Source organism: Anomaloglossus baeobatrachus, chromosome 2, assembly GCF_048569485.1.
Source record: "Anomaloglossus baeobatrachus isolate aAnoBae1 chromosome 2, aAnoBae1.hap1, whole genome shotgun sequence".
In the NCBI taxonomy this organism is placed as follows: Eukaryota; Metazoa; Chordata; class Amphibia; order Anura; family Aromobatidae; genus Anomaloglossus; species Anomaloglossus baeobatrachus.
In genome coordinates this window covers 488,192,946-488,208,357 of record NC_134354.1, presented here as the reverse complement: position 1 = coordinate 488,208,357, position 15,412 = coordinate 488,192,946, and the positions used below count along the sequence as shown (strand labels likewise).

At 51.5% G+C, this 15,412-nt stretch overlaps 1 protein-coding gene and 1 pseudogene across 1 annotated transcript in view; one reads left to right on the top strand and one right to left on the bottom strand.

The window, feature by feature from the left end:
* LOC142291716 (pinopsin-like) overlaps nucleotides 1-15,412 on the top strand; it is a 503,008-nt gene that overhangs the window by 164,199 nt on the left and 323,397 nt on the right. The window lies entirely within an intron of this gene.
* Nucleotides 6,518-8,108, bottom strand: LOC142289852 (RNA-binding protein FXR1 pseudogene; annotated as a pseudogene).

Genomic DNA, 15,412 nt, shown 5'->3' with positions numbered 1-15,412 from the left:
AGCACCGCCGAACCCAGCTGCAATACGTTATGACATATAGCCTGGGATAACTTGATCCAGAGGTGGTGCAGATCACGCTGCTGGAGTGGTGTCAGATCAAGGACCTATGCACCCTGCTACACAGTTTACAAATGTCGACGAAGATGTTTAGCACTGGCAATGTCATTCTCAGCGTGACAATTCTGGTCATGTACATGATGGAGCACACTGTAATTATTATTCGGAGTCAGGTGTTGGGACAAGAGGAAGGGGAGGAAGTACAGGAGGAGTCATATGCGGAAGGGATAACAAGATCTACGAGGTCCAGATGGTCAGCGGCACCTATGCGGCAGTCATGGTGAGGGAGAGGGATTAACAAGGGCGCATAGTATCAGCAAAAAGTGTTGAGGAAGGTGCAGGAGCCCATGAAGAAATGGAGGACGAACTGGCGATGGGCATGGAAGACTCAGCAGATGAGTGAGAGCTTGCTCACATTTCGGTTGTGTGAGGTTGTGGGGAGAGGGCAGAGGAAGGAGGCACGATTCTCACCTCTCTGCCACCAACACACCAAGGACTTGGTCCTCCTGGATGCACAAGACACATGAGCGCCTTCTTGCTGCACTACCTACAACATGACCCTCGGATTGTACGAATTCAAAGTAATCCTGACTACTGGGTTGCCAAACTGTTAGATCCCCGGTACAAGACAAAATTTGGCGAAATAATTCCTGCCATAGAAATGGACGCACGTATACAGGAGTATCTGCAGAATGTGGTACGCAATCTTAGATCTGCTTTTCCACTAAACACCAGTGCTGCACAGAGTGAATCTCAACGCTTTGTCATGGATAGGAGGAAATGGTCTTTTACTTGTCCACATCTGAGGGACCGAGGGCTGGCTGCTGTGCTGAGATGGCATTGAGTACGGTGTCCCTGCAGAGTTGCACTTTTGGTCATATACCAAAATGAGTTGAAAAAGGACAGATGCTGGTGGAAAGGGGAACAGGTGTGTTGGAAAGGGGAAAAAAGTTTTGGTCCGTGGATTTGGTGGTTAAGCAACAGTAACATTTGCTGAAGAAACACCATCTGTTACAGTGGGACTGGCAGATTTGGATAAGGTGGTATATACTATGTTACCGCTATATAACGAAAATTAATAAGAAAAGAAAGAGAAAGGTATATATCCCCATCAGCAGTCAGTGTCCACCGTGCTCCCAGTTGGAAAAGGAGAGGTTGGCAACTGGAAGGTTTGGTGGAGGATACAGAGCTGTGTGGCTATGAAACTAATAGTAGCCTGAACCGAGTTAGACGCCATTCGGATCTGGAGACTGGGAGCCCTGTTAGCGTCACAGGGTCCACATGCCCACCCAGCCCAGGAACTCCCTGTTAACAACACAGGGGCCATTGAGTATGCTGACCGTGTGCGTAGGGGCCACACCTGTGGACAGCAGGCGCATCAGCAGCAGCAGGCCTGTTAATGCCACTGGGCTGCACAAGCAGGACTGGTAGGACAGGAGCTGGTCTTAACCGTTCTGCGTTACCAACTGTGGTGGCGGCCTGCATCGACACCCTATCCCTGCCTACCTCTGGCCTAAAGCCGCAATGGGTTCAACACATGGAGGTGTGCTCTTTCGGAGCATAATAGAAAACTGCGCACCTCCTTGTTGGCTCCAGCCCCTTTTATAACCTGGGTCCGCCCCAAACCAGGGTGAACCACAATGCACCTCCTGGAGACAAAAGTAGAGTGACACGTCATGAGTGGCATAACTAGCGTCCTATTTGGAACCGCAACTTCAATGATGACCTCATGGCTGCCATGACCCAAACACCTCACCAGTCATCGTCTGACCATCAATAATGCGGTGACAAGTCATAGGGGTGGGCCTCTGCAAGCCATTTGGGAGGACACCTGATGCCCTGTGGTCTATATGGGACCCCCACATCAGGGGCAGGGCCAAAGAGTTCATTACCGGACCTAGTCTCTGATGCAGTAAGTGCCTGAGCATGCTCAGTAGCATGAAATACAGTCTCTGAAAAAAGACTATCAGCTTTAGCATGGTGTCTAGGCACAAAACAGGACTTAGACCCGGCACCGAATGCAAGTACCTGTGCAAAGAGGCTTTTCACACTTAGTGTGGGAGCATGCGCTGTATCCCGAAATGAAGACTTAGCCTCAGGAATGGCACAGTCAGGCTGTGCATTCTCACTAGGCGAAACACTGTAGTTAGGCTGCAGCTGGGGTAAATCGGCACACGCATGCGCACTAGCTGCCTCTCCACACTTAGACGTGGAGGAGAAATTGCTCTTCGGGTGTGAACTTGGAGATGCTGTCTATGAACAGAAGGAAAAGCTAAAGGAAGCCTCACTTTCTATCCCTCCGAATTATCAAATGCAGCAATGAATTCCCTGAGTTTGCTATAACATTAGCGTAGCAAAATGTGCATGAGGGTCTCATGTAGAGGTGCTAGAAATAGCTTGGCACCAGTGGGGCACTAATGGAATACAACAGCCAGTTCTATGATGCCACTAAATGGCAGTATTTTTTGCTATCATTATAGCTTATTAAAAACAGAGCAGGAGGGTGTCATGCACAGGTGCTAGAAATAGCTTGGCACCAGTGGGGCACTAATGGAATACAACAGCCAGTTCTATGATGCCACTAAATGGCAGTATTTTTTGCTATCATTATAGCTTATTAAAAACAGAGCAGGAGGGTGTCATGCACAGGTGCTAGAAATAGCTTGGCACCTGTGGGGCACTAATGGAATACAACAGCCACTTCTTGTATGCCACTAGGTACACTGAGTGTTTGCTAGTATAATGGCTTAGTAACAATGAGTTTGAGTGTGCAATGCAGGCAGACGTGCTGCAAATATCTTTGCACTAGTGGGACAATACAGAAGTCCAATAGCCACGTTTAGGATGCCACTAGGTACACTGAGTTTTTGCTAGTATAATGGCTTAGTTATAATGAGTTGGAGTGTGCAGAGGACAGGAGGGTACAGTGCCAGGATTGTGGGGCTCTGGGTAGAGGAATGGAAGCCTGCCTTTCTATTCCCTCCTAATGGGGAAATGCAGCGACGAAATCCCTGACCTTGGCTACACAGACGCTGTCTCTGTTTTCAGGACCTGTCACCTATGGCTCTGACCCTGCCGGTACGAGCCCTTAAAAGGACTGATAGAAAGTGCTCTCCCTAAGCTGTCTAGCGCTGTTTATGGAGCGCATACAGCAGTATCGGCGATAGGACAAAGGACGGAGCTGCGCCAGTGATGTCTGACACCAAGGACGCAGAAGAGATAATGGCGTCCGGACGGGCAGATACTCGTTTTTATAATGCAGGGACATGTGACATGGACATCCTATCACACATGCCGTTGCTTCTCTGGCTAAAAGTCCACTTAGCTGTGTGTGTGTCTGGGATTGGCTGACATGCTGGCCCGCCCCACAAGACGCACGCGCTTAGGGAAGGAAGACAAGGAAAAAAAAAAAAAAATGGCGATCGCCATTATACAAACAGCAGTGATCTGAAGGCGCTGTTCCCGCACACTATACACTGAAATGTCATAATAGTGTGAGTCACAGAGTGACTTACACTATTACAGCGGAAAGCCAGCTAGGAATTAGCTGTTTTTTTGCTGCTAGAACCATTCTCGAACGTTTCTAGAACTATCGAGCTTTTGCAAAAAGCTCGAGTTCTACTTCGATCTAGAACAGGCCCCAAAATCACTCGAGCCTAGAACTGGAGAACCTCGAACCGCGAACTGCGCTCAACTCTAATTGCTACCTAAGGGTGATCCAAGCAGCTACTGGCTGCTAACCCCCACTGCTTGGTGTTACCTTCACTGGTAATGGAAAATCCAGGGAAGCATTTTTTTTTTTTTTTTTTACAAAAAACTAAAAAAAAAAAAGAAAAAAATGGCGTGAGCTTCGCCATGTTTTTATGTGCTAGCCAGGTACAGCAGGCAGGTACGGCTGCCCCCAAACCCCAGCTGCCTATTTGTACCCGACTGGGAACTAAAAATATAGGGAAGCCCTTTTTCTAATTACCGTATTCTTCGCTTTATAAGACGCACTTTTGTCCCCCCAAATTTTGGGGGAAAGTAGGGGATGCGTCTTATAATCCGAATATACGGGGGGGGGGGTGTATGGTGTATAATATATATATATATATATATATATGTATATGTATGTATGTATGTATGTATGTATGTATGTATGTATGTATGTATATATATATGTATGTATATATATATATATATATATATATATATATATATATATATATATATATATATTATGTATATATATATAACATACACACACACACACACATTAGAGTCCAGAGGAGGTGGGGGCAGCTCTGGAGCTCTGCTGGGGGCTGGTGATAGCTGCAGGCGGCAGCGTTTGATCTCCTGCTCATATAATATGCACAGCCGCTGTCCATCACCATGGTGCTGAAACCCCACCGCGGCGATGGGCTGGGGGAGCGGCGCATATTATATCTGCCTGTGCTCCCTTTGAGCGCACCTGCCCCCCCCTTTGTTAGATATGGCCCCCATACTGCTGCCCATAGTAAAATTAAACACTCTTTACTTACCCCCTCCAGCGTGTCTCCCCGGTCTCCCTCCTGACGCTGTGATCATGCACGCAGAGATGATATCACTCTGCCGTGCCGATCACATGACTGGCCGAGAACCAGGAAATGCAGGAGGCCGGAGCTCAACCCCAAGGAGGGAGTCACGAGACAAGACAGTGCTGGAGAAGGTAAGGAATGAGTTTATTTTACTAAAAGCAGCAGCATGGGAGCAATATCTAACACAGGGTGCTGTGTGCTAGCCACAGGGGGCCGTGTGCCAGCCACAGGGGGCCGTGTGCCAGCCACAGGGGGCCGTGTGCCAGCCACAGGGGGCATGTGGCATCACTGGGGGACGTGTGTCAGCACAAGGGGGCTATATTCAATATAAGGTGGCCATATCCAGATTAAGGGGGCTAATTTTAGGATGGGGGGGCTATGAGGGACATATACTCTATATGATTTGTTAGATGGACACTGGCATTATAAGACGGACCCCATTTATTAAATAATTCTCTATTCCTTCACCAAATTTGGGGGTGCGTCTTATAATCAGGTGCGTTATATAAAGCAAAAAATACGGTATTTCATGAATTTCATGAAATAATTTTAAAAAAAATAAATAAAAAAAAAAAAAAAAAAAAACAAAACACACCACACAGAGAAAAAAATACTTTAATAGAAATAAATACACAGACACATTAGAGACTCCATGTTTATTACCCCCTCTCATCCCTCCATGATCCATGGTCTTCTTTCTCCTTCAACTCATGCAGCTCTGCTTCATCAGACAGCACAGCATGGGAGGAAGGACACTGCTGCCCCGTGCAGAAATCACTCAGTGAGAGTGACCACAGGCTGCCGGCTGTTAGCGGTGACTTCCCCGCTCACAGCCAGGTTACTATAGCAACGGTGCCCCGATCACGTGATTCCCGGTGCCGCTATTCACCGGCTTTGACAGCCAGTCCTTGCATGTGGGCTGACTCTGTAAAGAGCACCCCATGCAGGAACGGGGAGTCGATACACAAACGATCACCGCGTACTGGAGAGATGCACTGACAGGACCTAGGACAGGACATGACGTCAAAGCCATGTGACCAGTCTGTAGCCAATGAGATAATAGACACGTGACTGGTCACATGGCTATTTTGACGTCACTATAGGTCCCATCAGTGCTGGTTACCGGGAGGACGTAGCGATTAGTGGAAGGAAAATTGGCAGGAGACAGAGTGCAGGACGCATCGCGGGCACCGGTAAGTGTTATAGCAATGTTTATTAACTGTATGTGTACATTTATAATGTGTTTTTATGTGTTTGTGATTGCCTCCCATTGTTTTCAATGGGGTTCATCGAACGGTTTGACGAACCGAACTGAACTCGAACTCTAGGGGGGTGGCTCATCTCTAGTGCTCATACACTGCTCCACACTCACTCTGACTCCATGTGCCAAACAAGCTAATTAAGACCTGTGTCAGACTCACCCATAGGCAGGGGTATGTGGATGGCCAGTCCCACCCATCTCTTAGCCATCCGTAATCCTGGCCCATTTAAAACTATAGAAAATGTCTGTGGCACTACAAGTACCAGCATGGAGTTCCAGAATCACACCACTTCTGTGGTACATACTGACTATTCACAATCAGGCCGGTCACCTTGTCACATACCCCCCCCTCTGCCTAAAGCCGTCGAGCTTGGCACCGTTATACATTTCCAGATGAGAGACTCATCTTTGCCTGCCTAGGGCTCCAACCCTTTTGACACAATCTGTAACCATCACCAAACCCTGGTCCGTCAACCCGCCTCATAGAGACATCGCTCTGTCAGACTGCCTCCAATGGTCAGCGTGATAGCGAAACTTACTGTTAGTCGAAACTACCGACCGGTCTGACCCTGAGCTATCCAGTCCACTAGAGCAGCTACTGTTGGGGTACCTCAGCACTGAGCTAGCAGAAGACCTGCCAAAACTAGACCCTGCACACTATTTTTGCAGATCTATTATGGCGTCTTCTTTCTATGTATTGTTGGTCACCTCTCTGTTGGCGCCTTTTCCCATCACCATCTTTGGCAGTGGACACATCACTCCCTCCATCCTTTCTATTGGAGTTCATCTTAGAGGGGGTTGACCCTGCAGAGTCCGTGCTATAGTCCAAAGGATAGGTGGGTCTTCTATGACCTTGGCTCCGCTCACTAAAGGACCCGCTTCCTCTGCCATCCAAGGCAACATGTTCATCAGGTGGACCATACTTCTCTAGGACGTGACCTGAAAGTGGCTGCCACCTCGCACCAACTTGATGAAGTTGTTCTACAATTCTCTGTCTTTCCAGTTCAATTGCCTCAGGTCTTCTAGATATCCCAGGCAATATTCCAGGAGAACTTGCATATTATCAGCACAGTCCTTTGTTCATACAATGATAAAGGGAACCATACCAATTTCACAGGTTATCCTGGCATCATTATACACATCAATTCTCACCCTTGTGGCACCAGATGTATCAACCATCTCCTGCATGGCTCTTCCATTTCTTCCAATCAACTTCATGACAAGTTTTCTGGGTACCTGAATTAAGTGTTCAATGAATTCCAATAAATTCCGAGCTGTTTTCACTGTCTCTGCAGTCTCTCCATAAATTCGAAATGTTCCACTGTCTTCTTCCCCTTCAACAGCTGTAACACCTGGAATCTTCCTCGCTCGCTGAATGTTACTTCTCAGTGCTCTTACTGCAAGTCCAATTAACTGTTTCTTTACAGTCACCACTTCTTGAAACGCCGCCATCAGCTGCTTCATACGCTCCAAACGTCTGGTGGCTACTTCCTTCTGTACAGTGAGCAACCATTTTACACAAAGACACTGTAGGTGCATGTCACTCAGGATAGCCACTTGCTTCCTTGTAGCTTCACTTACAGACCACACCACCAACTGATTAGTCTCTGGGGCAAAGTACACTTTACAGGCTCCTATGGCCTTCTTGATTTTTTCATGCATCGTCTCACTGGCACAGGCTTCTCTCAGATCTTCAGGCACATCCACCTTGTACTTAAAGACTGGATGGGTTCCTTTACATTCAAGTACATCAGACCGTTCTTTGGGTCTTTTGCATTCATCTTTTTCCCTACCAAAGTCTCCACCCCATGAGTTACGCACTCCTCAGGTTCAGCCCCAGCTTCAGAGCCTTTGGGTTTCTTACACTTGGCTAAGTCAAGCTTCACATCTTCCATCTTGGTATTACCAGCCAGGTCAGTCAAGCTCTCAGTTCCTGATGAGACCTCTGGTCCAGACTTCACCTCCACTTCTGTAGCTTCAGCTGTTTCTTCGGTCTTCACTGCATTACCTTTAACTTCCTCTTGAGGCTCTGCAGTGTTACCTTCAGCTCTCTCTTGGGTTTCTGCAGCTTCATCTTCTGCCTCGGTATCCAATCCTTCAGCATGGTACTCTGTTCCTTTTAGAGCTTTGGTGCTGTTTTCACTGTTAACCACTCCAGCACTGGGTAGTTCAACAGTCTGGTCATCATGACTTGTGTGGATTTTTTTCCCCACCAACACTCTCCAAGAGTTCATTTCCTATAGCACTCTCACTTGACAGACCATCAGGTTCATGCTTGGAAATCATAGGGGACACCACTACTACTTCCTGAGTTGGCTCCTTTTCTGTGATTTCACCTTGCTGATCTCTGTCATCACAGTGTGTCAGTTCAGTCTCTGATTCCTCTTTCTTTAGCAGGACCTCATTGTCTGACTGTACACTAGCAGTTGTAACTAGCAACGAGCCTTCCTCAACAAAGAACTCAACCTTCTCTGCACTCTCAGAAGGTTTACCTCACGCTACCTCTTGGCGCTTATTACGTCTTCGGCGTTGGGAGGAGTTTTTACCCTTCTCACTTATCTGTCCCTTACTGTACTCATTCATCATCTTTCTTGAGTCAGTGTCTTTACTGGAGTCATCGTCACTCCCCCTGGTGTCCTGGACTAACATGTCCCCACTTAGCCAGGTGTCGACCCCCATGTCTGGAGCTCTCCCGTTTTTAACGGTCACACTATCATTTGTTACTTTAAAGGTCATGGTGCTAAGTTGGGCATGTCCCCCATTTTCTTTGGTCACCCCTAACTTAGGACTGTCGCCTCTAGGAGGCACTCTCTCCTCCTTCTTACACAGAAACATACAACAAGGAACCCCTTCAGCCTCCAGCTGTGGTGGGGCTTCCTTAGTACCACTCCGATTTTTGCATGAGCTCGTGGGCACTTTCCCCAGCTCCCACAAGTCTGAAAATACACCACAGTCTCTGCCAATTATAACTGGATGTGACAAGTCTGAGACTATAGCCACATCACATAGCTCAATACCCTTGGCAGTTTCAATGACCACTCTGGCCACAGGATATTCTTTACCATCCCCATAACTGCAACTGACTTTAATCAGTTTTCCAGGAATTGAGTCTATATCGAGCGTGGCCCTTACCAGGGTCACCAAGCTTGCAGGGTCTAACAGCACAGTCATAAGTTCTCCATTTACTTCAATGGAACATTCCCGTCGTTCCTCTCTGGAGCCAAAAACCACACCGCAGGCCACTACCCCTTTGGACTTAAGGGGGCTTTACACGCTACGACATCGCTAATGCAAACTCGTTGGGGTCACGGAATTGGTGACGCACATCCGGCCGCATTAGCGATGCCGTTGCGTGTGACACCTATGAGCGATTTTGCATCGTTGCAAAAACGTGCAAAATCGCTCATTGGTGACATGGGGGTCCATTCTCAAAAATCGTTACTGTAGCAGCACACATCGCTCCGTGTGACGCCGCAGGAATGAGGAACCTCTCCTTACCTGCCTCCCAGCAGCTATGCGGAAGGAAGGAGGTGGGCAGGATGTTACGTCCCTCTCATCTCCGCCCCTCCGCTTCTATTGGACAGCGGTTCAGTGACGCAGCTGTGACGTCGCTGTGATGCTAAACGAACCGCCGCCTTAGAAAGGAGGCGGTTCGCCGGTCACAGCGACGTCGCCGGACAGGTAAGTAGTGTGACAGGTCCACGCGATGTTGTGCGGCACGGGCAGCGATTTGCCCGTGTCGCACAATAGATGGGGGCGGGTACCCACGCTAGCGATATCGGTACCGATATCGCAGCGTGTAAAGCGGCCTTTAGGATGCTCTGACCCATTTTTGATGACCTCCGCTTTCTGGGACCCCCCCCTTTGGGTAACCACCCCTTTCTGGGACTCCGCCCCCTTTTGGGCAACCCAACCTAGAGGGGGTACATTCCATGGTCTCCCCAGGGGATTCTCATGACCCAGTTCACACAGTACCTTAGTGCGCCAGGTATCCTCCTGGGCACCCCGTGTCTGCACTTGGTCCAATACTGCACGGTCATAGAGTTCACACAGCTCCTGCTGTTGCAGCTCCCACTGCAATGCGACCTGCATCCGGTACATCAACATCTCCCTCCTTACAGCCGCAACTGCTGCTTCACTCATGGCCACCACTCCGAAGACTTCGTGGACCCGCCGATCCACCGCAACACCTCCTTGCAGCTTGTAGACAGAAGTAGAAAAAAAAACCTTTATGTACCCAGCTGATCCACAGTAACAGCACCTCTGAAGTATGCAGCAAACTTCATGGACCTGGCTGATCCACCACAATCCACAGCTGTGAGCCTCTTATGTGTGCTCCTGGACCGCTGCCCACTATCTAGCACTAATTGTAAGTGATTGCCTGCTCACGTGATGGGGGACACTCACTTGGCTGCGTTTCCGAGGTAACACAGTCTTAAAAAATCCAAACGGTTTATTAAAAAAACACCATAAACTGCTTCTCCAAACAAATTGACAAATACAGATGGATTTCAAGTCCGTTAAACTCACGGTACTCCCGCTCAGTTCAGATACCCTTGATCTGAGTGGAGCTCTCTCAGCATCCACTCACTCACGTGTGAAGCCAACCCTCTGCTCCTTCAGACAGGTTCCTTCCAGAGGTTTCAGCCCTCTTTGAGGTAAACAGCCTCTCTTCCCTCAGAAGCTGTACCTCATGCAGTGCTCATACACTGCTCCACACTCACTCTGACTCCATGTGCCAAACAAGCTAATTAAGACCTGTGTCAGACACACCCATAGGCAGAGATATGTGGATGGCCAGTCCCACCCATCTCTTAGCTCTGTACGGGGATCCTGGGAGCGTTGACAGGGAGCAGCTGAGATGTTTTCTCCCCTCCGTGGGTAGGGGGTTTTTGGTGGTCCCAGGGCCTGGTGGTGGAGGTCGGAAGGTGGGTTGCGGGGCCTGGCCGGGTGCAGGGTCGCGGGGCAGCGCAGTGCCAGACGGCACGGTGGTACTTATTCAGCCAGTAATGCACACGGAGTCTCTGGTAAAACAAACAGCTGGATGGACGAGTCCCACAGACGGCTGCGGTGGTCACTCCCGGTAGGTTGGCGGTAACTGTCTCTCCCTGCACCGGTGTTCTGTTCTTGGCCCCAATGGCTTCCCACTGATAGCCCGCTCCCCAGCGGTATGTTGGCTAAGGGAGCCCATCCTTTGTCCGCAGGCTCTCGCCCTGGGAGCTCTAGCTCTGGCGGTAGCTTTTTCTCCCTCACGGTTTGGACGGTTGCCTTCAGTCGGGTCTTTACTGCTGGGAAACCCCGGAGGTTCCCGTCACTGACGGATTTGACCGGTTTTATGGCGACTCCTAGCCCTGCCGGATGGTGCTGACTTCTCTTCGCTCCCCAATTCGGTACCGGCGGGCCACCGCCCATCCCCGGTCCTCACGGTTGTGCGTCAATCGGCCTCTCCTGCAGACGGTCACCATCGTCTGCCAACCTTGCTGTCAGGTGCCCGGGCCACGTACCCGGACACGGTCAGTCAGTTCCTCCACTACTACGTCCTCACTCTACCACTCCTAAACTGATCTCCCTTCCTTTTCCCGCCTCCAGGACTGTGAACTCCTTGGTGAGTGGAGCCATCCGCCTGGCTCCGCCCCACCTGGTGTGGTCATCAGTCCCTGGAGGAAGGCAACAAGGATTTGTGTTTGACTTCGGTGTTCCTGACCGGGGTGTAGGGTGTGTTGTTGCAGTACCTGTGATGTCCTGGCTTGTCCAGGGCGCCACATTCCCCCTTGGCTAAACACAGACCGTCCGCGGGCTGCTCGTCCATCACCGGTTTTATTTTTACAACTAGAAAAATAGAAAACGGTAAAACACCTATAAAACACAAGCATTCTTTATAAACTTCCCTTTACGGGAGGCACTTTCTTTTAACTTTACTAAACGGTAGTCAATTTTTTTTAAACGGTAACGGCTTCCGCTCTCCCCCCGCCCAAACAACCTGGCCCTGATACTGCCCCTAAGAAGTGGGCAGCACTCCTTGCCCCAGTCCAGAACCAAATTGCCCGAGCGGGTACGGTCTCTTTCAGGGGACCCACGTCCATGGGGGACCCCTGAACCCCGGAGGATCGCCACCGGTTACGGTAGTGGCGGGCCTGGGCCATCCATTTCCTCCAGGCCCATCCTCCCAAATCAGCCTCTTCGGGGGCGGTCACGGTATCAAGCCAACAAATATATTTACACTCCACTAAGTTTGTGGTTGCCCTGCAAGTTCTCGGGCTTGTCCGTAAGAAGTTCCTTACGCAACAGTTGCAGAAAGTCCCTACGGGGACTAGTTGCCGGCAACGGCCGGTTCAATCACGGTGTCAATCTGATAAACTTCTTTGGTTGATTCAACCTTATCATTCAACAATATTTAACAACATACAAGAACATCACAACAGTGTCTGTGGTCCCAACGGGGACTAAATGCGGGTGGGCACCGCTGTCCTCACCCCGACTCTTCAGCTGAGGTGGACTCATCCTCCGCTACCAGCATGTCAAACATGCAGTGACAGGCCCGTTGGGAAAGGGGTGCCCGGTATCTGTTTCCACCGGTGCGCGGGCTATAGAAAACTACCGGTCCGCCGTCATAGCGAAGGCTCTCGGTCGCCCCCTCGGACTCTGAGACGGGCTCGGTGTCAGGGCCGGAGTCACTGGCAGCTGTCCCTGCACCAGGCGGGTTACCGCCAGATGTCGCAGTCTCCGGGCCCCCGGTACTCAGTACGTCGGGCCCCACCGTTGTAGCATGGGGCAGCAGGTCAGGTAGGTCAACACTGAGGTGCCCCACGGGTAATGGCAGAGACGGTACAAGGGCCAAGGTCGGACCGGGTCTCCCAGCCGCAGTGGCCGGTCCCTGTGGGACATGGAGGCGTGGGTCACTCCCCAGCTCTGTCTCGTCGGCTCCCATCTCGTGCATCTGGGCAGTCGCAGCCAGCGTTTCCACCTCGGTGGTCCACTGCTCTGTCAGGAGACGTATCTGGTCCCGATGGCGTCGGTTGAATTCAGTTATTCGAGCCTTTATCCACGCCACGGTCCCGGGCGCGGGTTCGGAACCTGGCACAATCATGGCGGGTGCCTCCGGTACATCTCCGCTGACGGGCACAGTTTTCGATAGCTCCCAGGGAAGCGGTCCAGGACGGTCACGGGCCTCGGCTGCAGGTCAGTCCGCTTGGGCGGATTGGCAGGGTACCGCTACCGGTTGTGGTGGTAGCGGGCCTAGTGGCGGGGCAGCAGCAGCCAACACGGGTAGCAGGGGAGGCAGCCGGGCGAACGGGTGCAGACTGGGCTCCTCAGCCACGATGGCTGACCCTATCGGGATACAGGGGCGTGGGTCGCTTACCCGCTCTTCCAAAACTTCCTCCACCTCGCGTCTCCGTATGGCCGCCACCACATTCACCATGTTGGCCTCCTGCTCCTCCAAGAGGAGCTGCACTCGGATCTGCAGTCGGCTATGCAGCTGAGCGGTCCGGACCTCCACCCACGCCGCGGTGCCAGGCGCGGGGGTTACGGTGTTGTTCGTCGGACGATGAATCGCTGCGGCGGCCTCCTCCAGGAACCAAAAGATGGCCGCAGGGTCCTAGCGTCCCTGCTTTTATAGCCGCGGTCTACATGCGGCCAGACGCCATCCGTCCCCCCTTGGTGTCTTTTCGGCACCTCCTCTTCAGGGGCGGAGCTTCGGCTTTCGCGCCTCCACTGCTCGGGAAGACGCTCGAGCAGGGACTTTTCATACCCAATATGGTGGCTTCCGAAAATTTTCGGCCGGACACCTCCGGCGGGACAAAAGGCTCACTTCCACCAGCCGGTAGAACGGTACGAATCCTGTTCGTGACGCCAAGTTGTCGCGGGCGGGGAGGGGATGCTGTGCTCACCCACTGCTCGGGTCTGGCTGCTGCTGCTGCTCGCTCGGTTGGTGGCTCGAGCGGTGGGCCGGATCCCGGGGACTCGAGCGGCGCTTCTCGCCCGTGAGTGAAAGGGGTGGTTTGGTTTAGGGGTATTGTCCGTGACGCCACCCACGGTTTGTGGTGAGGTTGGGACACCACCGCTGCTCTGTACGGGGATCCCAGGAGCGTTGACAGGGAGCAGCTGAGATGTTTTCTCCCCTCCATGGGTAGGGGATTTTTGGTGGTCCCGGGGCCCGGTGGTGGAGGTCGGAAGGTGGGTTGCGGGGCCTGGCCGGGTGCAGGGTCGCGGGGCAGCGCAGTGCCAGATGGCACGGTGGTACTTACTCAGCCAGTAACGCACACGGAGTCTCTGGTAAAACAAATGGCTGGATGGACGAGTCCCACAGACGGCTGCGGCGGTCACTCCCGGTAGGTTGGTGGTAACTGTCTCTCCCTGCACCGGTGTTCTGTTCTCGGCCCCATTGGCTTCCCACTGATAGCCCGCTCCCCAGCGGTATGTTGGCTAAGGGAGCCCTTCCTTTGCCCGTAGGCTCTGGGCCTGGGAGCTCTAGCTCTGGCGGTAGCTTTATCTCCCTCACGGTTTGGACGGTTGCCTTCAGTCGGGTCTTTACTGCTGGGAAACCCCGGAGGTTCCCGTCGCTGATGGATTTGACCGGTTTTACGGCGACTCCTAGCCTGGTCGTGGTCCGTAGGCCCTGCCGGATGGTGCTGACTTCTCTTCGCTCCCCGATTCGGTACAGGCGGGCCACCGCCCGTCCCCGGTCCTCACGGTTGTGCGTCAATCGGCCTCTCCTGCAGACGGTCACCACCGTCTGCCAACCTTGCTGTCAGGTGCCCGGGCCACGTACCCGTACACGGTCACTCAGTTCCTCCACTACTACGTCCTCACTCTACCACTCCTAAACTGATCTCCCTTCCTTTTCCCCGCCTCCAGGACTGTGAACTCCTCGGTGGGTGGAGCCAACCGTCTGGCTCCGCCCCACCTGGTGTGGACATCAGCCCCTGGAGGAAGGCAACAAGGATTTGTGTTTGACTTCGGTGTTCCTGACCGGGGTGTAGGGTGTGTTGTTGCAGTACCTGTGACGTCCTGGCTGGTCCAGGGCGCCACACAAGTACCAGAATGAAGTTCCAGAATCACACCACTTCTGTGGTACATATCGCCCATTCACAATCACTCCCAAACAATAAGAGTCAAATGGCTTTTCATATGCAAATTTTTCTTTATTGATGAAAAATTGAATCAGTAGAGTGTGTAAATGATTCGTCCGAACAAGTCAACGTTTCAGCCTTAAGCCTTCGTCAGACCGGACATTATCATACGGACGTGCGGTCTGTGTGTGGATATCCTGTCCTGTGTCAAAGGAACCCCAATATATCTGTGCATACCACTGAAAACGTAGTGTGTCTACTCTGTCTTACTGGACCCCAACCTAGTCTACCTTGTCGTTGAGCCTACAGAGGCCCTTCCATGGTCATAGATCTTTATATACATAGCATACGTCTGACATACCCACAGTCAACATATTGATGCTCCACGGAATTTGTTTACAGTATATTACTGACGCAGTGTGCACACGTATATTGCTGAGAGTGTACCCTATATGATTCTATACTAG